The following is an 8,745-nucleotide window of genomic DNA, read 5'->3' as shown; positions in this document are numbered from 1 at the left end:
TAATCGAGGCTATGATTTTTGCCATAATCGAGCAGCCCTACTACAAGGCCATTCCTCCCACCCAAGCGGCTCTACTGCAGCATTTGAAACGTGCAGCCTAACAGGCAGGTATATGGAGTCAGTCAACAGTGCTTCAACCTGAAATACAGAGTCCTGCAGAGTGGGGATGGACCAAAGAAGAAGATCATTGGCAGATATTCTGGACCAAGCTTCCGCCTATCGCTGAGAGCTGTCAGCAGCGACCAAGTGTGGATGCAAGTCGGAATGCAGTGGACGATGCAAATGTTACCGATTTGGTCTTCCCTGTACAGCATTATGCAGCTGCAGGTGTCAGGAGTAAATACATGCACAATCATACTGTGGCAATGTTATATCTAATAAACATGGAAATACGTTTCCTGTGGTGTTTGAAAATCGTAGTTTTACATGTTTTTTGCAATTATCAATTTTTTTTAAGTGTTTTACATTTTGTATTTTAAAATTACACAAAACAGCTCTGAACAAGTTCAAACATTTGACTTTCCCAAACATATAATTCAATACCAAAATATTGACCCAGTGGTTGAAATTCTGTGGTAAAATACTGTTTCCTCGGCTGGAAATAAAAAAAATAAAAAAAACATCTTGGAAGATGGTCGCCATTTTGAAAATTGAGGTGGCTAACGGGCTTTTTTAAATAAATGGCCCCAGAGGGATGAACATTGACATTTTGGTGCTTGTAACCACTTGTGGGAAAAACGAAAACGTCTTTTAAAAATACGATTCCCTGGCCAGTATCCTGACCCTCTACAGGTGCACCATAGAGAGTATCCTGACCTTCTACAGATGCTCCATAGAGAGGATCCTGACCTTCTACAGGTGCACCATAGAGAGGATCCTGACCTTCTAATGGTGCACCATAGAGAGAATCCTGACCTTCTACAGATGCTCCATAGAGAGGATCCTGACCTTCTACAGGTGCACCATAGAGAGGATCCTGACCTTCTACAGGCACACCATAGAGAGGATCGTGACCTTCTACAGGTGCACCATAGAGAGAATCTTGACCTTCTACAGGTGCACCATAGAGAGGATCCTGACCTTCTAATGGTGCACCATAGAGAGAATCCTGACCTTCCACAGATGCTCCATAGAGAGGATCCTGACCTTCTACAGGTGCACTATAGAGAGGATCCTGACCTTATACAGGTGCACCATAGAGAGAATCTTGACCTTCTACAGGTGCACCATGGAGAGGATCCTGACCTTCTACAGTTGCACCATAGAGAGAAACCTGACCTTCTACAGGTGCACCATAGAGAGCATCCTGACCTTCTACAGGTGCACTACAGAGAGAATGCTGACCGGCTGCATCACAGCCTCGTAGGGCAATTGTACCACCCTCAACCATAAAACTCTACAGAGGGTAGGGAAAACTGCACAGCACATCATCAGGACAGAGCTGCCATCCATTGAGGACTTCTACTCCCAGCAGCTCAGGAAGAAGCCGTCTGGCAGGTGGTACCGCAGCATCAGGACTAAAACCATCAGTCTCCGGGACAGTTTTGTTCCCACAGGAAATAAGACTGCTAAACGCCTGAGCTCTGTTAAGTGCCTCCATAACCCAAAGAATTCATCTGGTTGCATCTAACAATCTATCTAATTTATTATCTTAATATGTATCACTAGATCAAACAGTATTTAATTTAATTGTGTTGTATATGATTTCATCTTACATTCTGTTCTCGTATATCTTATTCTTTTGACATGCACATAGAATCCTGCATTTACATGGTAACTTTCAACATTCTCTGCATCATTTAGCTTATTGTATTTATTTATTTTCTGACATGTTTATAGTTAACTTTATATGCACTACTTGTTATGTGTTAACATCTTGTGTGGACTCCCAGTTTTTGTTATAGCCTAAGATATAATAAATCATGAAATAAAGGTATAATTAAAGTATGATTTTATGGCAGTGTTTGAATTTGGCAAGATCGGGAAAGGGAGAAGGATGGATGCTTGCATGAGAAAGTTCCTGCAGTGGCCTCTCTGTCACTCTGTTCTGCCTCAGTGGCCAATGCATTTGGCAAGAAGAGGCCTTACCCACAAAATGAAGTCTTGATAAAATTGTGCAGACAACAGCTGCTTACGGTAACAGGGGAGGAAAGCCTTTAGAAAGAGCTTCTTTGTTTTACAAGAGGTCTGAACAAGGTGGGCAAACGTCACACAGCTGACCTCTGCTATAGCTGCTTGTCTCCTGGAGCGAGCAATGAGATAAAGAGTCCCTTGAGAGAGTTGAGTGGAAAATGAGCCATTGACAGCTCCTGGAATGCCTTCTCATTTCCCGAAGGACAAATATGGTTAATTCATCTTGCAGCAACAAATGCCTAAATATAGAGTTTGGACAGCTGACATGTCCCCTGTCAATATATTTAACCGTGTGCATTTGTCCCCTGAAATAAAGACATGAGAGTAGCAGAGGACTTTAAAAAAAGAAAGACTGCTAGAAAGTAACTTATGGACACAACCATTTCCTGGTTAAAGAAGGGAGCAGTATGTAACCTCAAACTTAATGAATAAGTGAAGAACTTGCAACTTTTTTTTTAATTCACAAACATTATGTAGAACAGTTCAAACGTTATAAAAAAGTATTTGTTTTAACTTACTACTTCTCTCTCTCTATCTCCACTTTCAAAATCTATTTAACACTCATAACAAACAAACACAATTCCCAAAGTTGTCCTGAAATTAACTTATTAACGAAACGAAAAATATAGCCTACTTATGCAAACAACATTGAATCTGGACTTGAAATGATTCTGATTAGGCCTAGCCTACATTGCAAATAAGCAGACAGCGCTGCTTTTTTCTCACACACACACACACACACACACACACACACACACACACACACACACACACACACACACACACACACACACACACACACACACACACACACACACACACACACACACACACACACACACACACACACACACACAGTGGCGGCCGGCCCATAGGGGCGCCGCCCCCCCTCTTCCCACATGTTTGATTGTCATTAAAAATTAAAAATTAAAAAATATATTTAAAAAAAAAAAAAATTGTATTTTTATTTTTAATGAACAAGGTAAATATTATATAGTTGGTATCAGTAAAATGTATAATCTACAATAAAATCTCGTTTAAAATTGTTTTACGATGTCTAAAGTCACATGTTTCCTGCCTGGCCGCAGCGTGTATCATTACCCTCTCTCGTCCGGGCGGTAAGAAAGAGCCGTCAGCCAGAGCAGCAGCAGCCAACAAGCTAACTGTTGCTATCCGTAAACTATGCCGCCGAAACATAATTTCAGCCAATCAGCATCGTCAGATCTGATGCTCAAAGGGCGCCCTGTCAGCGCCCTGTCCTGTGTGTCTGTGAGTTGTTTAGACTCGTATCCAAGGTGACGCTACAGTAGTTGTCGAAGATGGCTGCGTCTGCAGGAGACTCCGGTGCTAGTGGATCGCCGGAGCTGTAGATTAACATTTACATGCTTATTGTAGGTGTAAGGGCAATGCCTCTGGCACCATGGAGCATATGTGTGGGCTGGACCTGTATTTTACAGGAAAGGAGTGAGCAGAGGGTTGAGTTGTCGATTCTTGTTCAGTTTTCATCTTCCTCACCCTCTCAGACTTTGAGTTGCGCGCGCTGCTAAAGAGACGCGCTACCATGGAAACCAAACAATGGTGTAGCTGTATTAAAATCCGAGTGGAAACAGTCGTGAGTAAATCTGATTTTGTCAGAAATCGGGAGAAATGCAAGTGTCACACACACACACACACACGACATGGATGAACAAACTTTGCAGCCCAGTTTCCCAGCTTTGCAGTCTATCCACGGGTATGCCTCTTGTTTCCTCCGCCACATCTCCTCCGTCCATACCTCTGGGAAAGGTGAGCTTGAGCTAGCCAGGGGAACGTTGCTAGCATAGCTAACGTTGACGTTAGTGCTAGCATTATCCACATCTTTAGGCGGCTCTTCTGATGATGTACTAGTAGCAGCTTCACTTGTAGCTTCGGTGCTACTAGCCTCTTTCTTTTTGTGAATGATATTCTTTTTAGAAAATAAGTCAAGAATAGAATGTTTGCCTGCCATTGTAGAGCTTTCTCGTTAGCGTTCTTGAGGGAAAGAGCTGCCGCCAAATCACTGACACACCCCCAGCTCGCCGCGGGGTCACGAGCGTGATGAGGAATCATCGTTTTTATTTTTTATTATAATTACTGTGAAATGTATTATGTTTGTGGCATTATTACAACAAATACACACTTGCAACTGATAAAACTGGCAATGATTTTATATTTATTATAATAATATTGCATTACATTTTTTCATTAGAGCGCTTTTACAGGTGCTCAAAGCGCTTTACAATTACACATTACACATATTAGACAAAGAGTCATTACTGTGGACATTACCCACAGGAGCAAATGCGGGTGAAGTGTCTTGCCCAACGACACAACGGCCTTATGCAGTGGCGGCCGAGGCGGGATTTGAACTGGAGTTCACCAACTCTTGATCTGATGACCAACGCTCTAACCACTGCGCCAAAACACCCAAAAGACTAGACTATTAGACTATTAAAAAAAGATAATTCTCCAAATAAGTGGGGGTACGGCGCGCCGCACGTCCAACGCCCACTACACCACTGCACCTCCCCTGAACATGGGTCGACTGAAGAGTCTCGTCATGCCTGCCTACAAGCAGTAGTGCTGAGCAAAGTGACTAGAAGGCAACCACAAATTTATTAAAAAAACATACTTTATAAAGTCAGGCAACACTAACCAAGCTTCGTGTGATTCTGTTTATTTGTACCTTACTTTGACCATCCGTTCATTGTTATTGATCATTGTGGAGAGCAGGCAGACGTTTTGTTTTGTATTATAGCAGCTATCGGATGGAATCAATACATGAGCTGAAAAAGTTGTGTCCGACTATCACAAGTAAAATCATAATAAAAATACGCCTGTAAAATGTGCCTGTAGAAAACGGTTATGCCACAATAGGATAGCAATAGCAAGTAGTCAGTTTAGCTTCGGTTGCTATGCTAACATCACCCATTTTATACCAGAGAAACTTTCATAACAGCGTTGTGATGCCAAACAGCGTCAATTCAGACTGACACACATTCACTTAAGGGGAACTGGGGATATGTATCAGCTGCTTGTGTGACAGTCAGACAGTGAATACTTTAGAGCGGCCGCTGCAGTGTGAGCTAACCGGGAGCTAACGGGAGAATAAACTCCCGTGGAAGAGCAGCCAGCACTGCAGCGGTCGGTAAATGGCGCTGAAACACATTAATAACCAATGAACCACGGCACTCTGGAGAAAAGCATAAGGTTGGAGAAGTCGTTTTTTTATTTAATCTGGCTTCGTGTGATTAAAAGCAACACGATCATCGACCCGACGCAGTCCCCCATTGTTGTTGTTGTTGTGAACGCCGTTGGGGAGCAAATAAGCGATGTAAGCGGTGACGTCATGACGCAGCAGCGGCAGCACCAGTCGGGCTCTGGGTTGTGTGAACAAAGCGGGAGCAGAAAAGGGAAACCGGAGCTGAACCAGAAAAGCTCTAGTACGGAGCTAGAACGGGAAAAGCGCTGGTGTGAAAGCCGCATTTGAGCAACTGGCTCAGTGCAAAGAAGTACACAGGGTTGGGAGAGAGTGTAAGAGAGAGAGAGGTTCCAGGTTGTTGTATTGAAAATATTCAGGAGAATATTTCTCATTGTTCCAATGATAATAAACAAACATTCGCATAAAGCATATTTGTCCGCGCCGTTCATAATGGCAGCCCACTGCTCTTAACAATAGGATGGGTCAAATGCAGAGAAACTATTTTGTTACATAGTAAGTAGGCCTACTGTGTAATGACAATAAAAGTAAAAAACAAAATGTGTTGATAAGAGTATTAAAAACTAATATTATAATATTCCTCAAAGGTACATTTAGAACAGATACAATTTTTTCGATTAATTTGCGATTAATCGCGATTAACTATGGACATCATGCGATAAATCGCGATTAAATATGTTAATTTACTGACAGCCCTAGTATTTTCCTTGCGTTTTAGTCCCTCCCACCAGGAAGGAAGGAAACCACACAGGGGGTGGGCGAGTGGCTAAGGATTTGACCGAAGGATGGTCTGGTGGTTCCTCGGTTATCGCTCATCGATCCTCCGCCAGCACAAATAAGCGCCATCGGACGCTCCTTCAGATGGCGCACAAAAAACAACTTCTGGTGAGAGCGAGGACCGAGGAGCCATGTAATGACAAATAAGAGACATAGCCAACACGGTCTCACTCTCTGATAGTCAAATAGCGACGCTTGGTCAGGGTCAAACAAATATTTTTTCGGAGTTTAGGATTGCCGGAGACACTGCATTACCCATAATCCTCAGCTATTGTTCTACTTTGCTCGACAAAGTGAAATCCAGAGACTGCAGGGAAGCGTAGCCAGAAATGAAGTCAGCCTTAGGAACAGCTGACTGGCAGTTCCACAGGCCTCCTGAAACTAGATATTGGATCTCAGTGGAGCATCTGGGATAGACGAGAGCAGGCCGGTTATATCGATCAGGAGATACACGGGGCCAGTGATAATTGCGAGAAGACATATGAACAGGAATGGAGAAAATACACATGATTATAGCATTAGGGGCAAAAAAAAACTAAAGAAAATAAAACACCAGCGATACTTAGCTAAATCAAAGTAGGATTTGCCTCCTCTTTGCCTCCCTCGTGACTCCCGCAGGACTCCAATGTCTTTGTCAGTCTTTGACTCCCGCAGGACTCCAATGTCTTTGTCAGTCTTCGTCTGACGCTCCAGGAAAGTGCTACCTAAAATGGACACTTGATTGCTGTGGGGCCACGCCCCTTTAATTAGTTAACTATCTGCAGCTGGTGGCCCTCAAAAGGAAATCTAGACTGGCTCCCTCCTGAGTTGTTATTGTCTTTTCAGTGGCACAATGGTTTTACAATTACATTAAACCCTAACTTATAAAGTTATGAGTTTAACCATTAATACAGTTACACCTACTCAATAAAGCTCTTAGTATTCTACAAATGTTTAAATCAAAGTTAACCCTAGCAGTCAGTTAGTTCAGTTTTAAGGTTTCAGTCAAATGAGTTGTCCCAAGTTTCTGCCTGACAGATACTGTAGCGGTCTTGAGATTTAAAATCACAATTTCAATCAGATCAACTACAGAGCATTTATACAGAGTACACACACTGAAACAGAGAAGTCTAAAAACAGAATGTTACTCGCACAATTCTAGAAGTCACCAGTTGTTATCCTGTCAAAATCGAGTTGCACACTAAGATCCTTTGATTCATTCATTGGAGCTGTTTTTCAACAAGTGTAGCGGCAATCGTTCATCAAAAAAGGCCACTCAAGGAGGTTGGCAGTCAGAGTTCCCAACGCGTGTTGTGGTGTAGGATTCAGGGGCGTCAGCTGACCCAATACTATACAGGGGCACAACAGGGGCACAGAAAAAAAAAATGTTTTGCAGTTATTTCTTTGAAAAAAGCATGGGCACAGATAATTAATGCAAGCATGCGAGCAAACATTTTTTTGCACTTATTTATTATAATAAAGTGTCATAAATAAATAGTACAATCAGATTGTTATTTTCTGCATCATTAAATATCTAGCCTACCTGAACCAAACTGAATTGAATTGGCCTACTTGTGAACTTAACTGTATACAGTATCTCTAAATCACTAACTGATGAAGGCAAAAGAGGCACAATGAATCTTCATGAAATATCTGTCAGCAAACATGGACTTGAAAACTGAAAACTGAAAACTGAAAGAGAACCCCCCATCCTATGATGGTGTGATGGTGACTATCCTATGAGGTGTGTACATGGTCAGAGAGATGGGAGAGGTCTATGTTCATTTTTTTAAAAGTAAACTGTAACGTCTCGGTTTCAGTTTTGCAAAGCTATCAATCAATTGACAGTGGCTTAACTTGGAGAGTGCTCCTCTCTCAACAGACATGATGGCAAGATGGTGGAGTCTGTTTTGCCCCATTGTGCTTCTTAACCACGTGTGGAGGCGTCTCAGCACGCTGAATGTACGTTCACAAGTGCAGCTGGACACTGGAATGGTCAGAGATATCTGAATGACCTGTGTCAATGTTGCATCATTGCATGTCAGTGATTGGAAGGCTTTCCTGCTTTCTGGCCAGATAGTTTTTAGCCACCAGCACTTCCTCTTGCTTTAGATCCACATTATAATGATCTGCCAGACCTCTGAGGTCCTCCTCACAGAGAAAGTTGCTAGATCCTGGATTACAGGCCTGAACACCTTTTAGAACTGTGCTGTTGAGAGATGAAAAACGCTGCTCCATCTCAGCAACCATCCTGTCAAGGCAAGGTAGATACACTGCGGTTCTCAACTTCTCGGCATTCCCTAGGTCACTCGCTGCCCCACAACTAGACTCGACTACATACTCCTCCATGCGTCTCTGCTTCTGCCTTTGTCTTGGTACAGCACATGACTCAGGGATTTGGTGTGTTTCGCACAAGGCCTTTGCGCGGTCATAAACCTCAGCTGCTTTGTCATCAGTGCGCATTTCTTGTAGAGTGGCGCACACAGCGCATTTGAACTCCTCAGCTTTTGCCAGGTCCACAGTTTCACTTTGTAGGTATTTGTGTAGACTTTCTGTCACAGACAAAAAAGTCTTGAACATCATCAATAGATAAACTGTGGAGAACCTTGCAAGGTTGG

The sequence above is a fragment of the Notothenia rossii genome (assembly GCF_949606895.1).
Source record: "Notothenia rossii genome assembly, chromosome: 2".
Lineage (NCBI taxonomy): Eukaryota > Metazoa > Chordata > Actinopteri > Perciformes > Nototheniidae > Notothenia > Notothenia rossii.
This window is presented reverse-complemented; position numbering follows the sequence as displayed.